Raw genomic sequence first — 1,728 nt, forward strand, 5'->3', positions numbered from 1 at the left:
TTAATTTCATCTATGACCCATTCATTGTTCAGGAGGTTATTATTTCATTTCCATGTTTTTGTAGAAGTTTTGTGCTTCCTTTTGTCATTAATTTCCAATTTCATTGCACTATGGTCAGATAATATGTATGGGATAATTTCAGTTCTTTTGCATTTAGTTAAGCATGCGCTATGGGCTAGAAGGTGGTCTATTTTAGAGAATGTCCCATGTGCAGCTGAGAAGAATGTTTATTTTGTTGTTGGGTGGAACACTCTATAAATGTCTACTAAGTCCATTTGTGCAGAGATTTGGTTGAGATCTGTTATTTCTTTAATGATTTTTTTTGTCTAGCTGATCTATTTCTTTGTGTCAATGGGATGTTTAGGTCCCCATTATAATAGTGTTATTAGTTACTGGTTTTTCATTTCTATTAAGGTTTGTCTTATATAGTTGGGTACTCCCATATTTCATTCATGTTTGTGTTTTTAGTCTCTTCCTCTTGCAGTTTTCCCCTAACAAGTACGTAGTGACCTTTTTTTAATCTCTTTTGAACATTCTTGGTTTGAAGTTGACATTGTCTACAAACAGAATAGCTATCCCTGCTTTTTTCTGGATGTCTGTTCCATGGAGAATTATTTTCCATCCTTTAACTTTCAGTATGAATTTCCTTTTGAGTTAAATGTGGTTCTCATATACAGCATATTGTTGGATTTTCTTTCATAATCCACTTTGCCAGTCTGCTTCTTTGGATTGGTGAATTGAGGCCATTTACGTTAATGGATATAAGTGATATGTGTTAGCTTATCTTTGTGATGTTATTTACTTGCTGTTGGTTTCCTACTTTTTCTCTCTGTTTAATTACTTGCTCTGCTTTGTGGTTCCTTCCTGTTCCTATTCTTCAAATTGTGGTCACTTTTATCTCTTTCTAGAATATCTTTCAGTACTCTTTGTAGGGTTGGTTTGGCACTTATAAGTTCTTCAGTTGTTCTTTGTCATGGAAATATTTTATTTCTCCATTGCATTTGAAGGCAAGTTTTGAAGGATACATCAATCTAGGTTGGAAGCTGTTTTGTCTCAGGGCCTGGAATTACCTGTCTCCAAGCTCTTCTCGACTGGATGATTTGTGCTGAGAAATCTGCAGTGATTCTAATGGGATTTTCTTTATTGATGATCTGTTTCCTTTCTCTAATGTCTTTATTTTTGTATGGGGAGTCGAACTCAGGACCTTGCACTTACCAGGCAGGCACTTGTGCTGCTTAGCTATATTCCCGGCTGTCTAATGCCTTTTAATATTCTGTTCTTTTGCTGGATTTCTGAGATCTTGATTATTATATGTCTGGATGTAGTTTTATTTTGATTAGGGCTAGTTGGAGGTCTTTATGCCTCACTTACTTGTATGTCAGATTTTTTTCCATGCTTGGGAAATTTCTGCTATTACTTCTGCAAGTATTCTTTTTATGTCATTTGTGTTTCCTCCTGCTGTTTCACTGACACCTATTAGTAGCATTATTTCTTTCGCATCATCTTGCAGCTGTTGAATCAATATCTTCTGGTTCCTTGTTAGTTTTAAGAGACCTTTCCTTTTGTAATCTTTAGCTGCAATGCTGTCTTCAAGATCTGAAATTCTATCTTCAGATTCATTTAAGAGATTCTGCCAGCTTGCAATGGAAGTTTTAATTTCCTGGATATCACTTTGAATCTGTTTCATGCATTCTAGCTCTTTCTTATCTATGTTAGTCTTATATATAT

Source organism: Chinchilla lanigera, unplaced genomic scaffold (genome assembly GCF_000276665.1).
Source record: "Chinchilla lanigera isolate Chin_1 unplaced genomic scaffold, ChiLan1.0 scaffold00002, whole genome shotgun sequence".
NCBI classification, from domain to species: domain Eukaryota; kingdom Metazoa; phylum Chordata; class Mammalia; order Rodentia; family Chinchillidae; genus Chinchilla; species Chinchilla lanigera.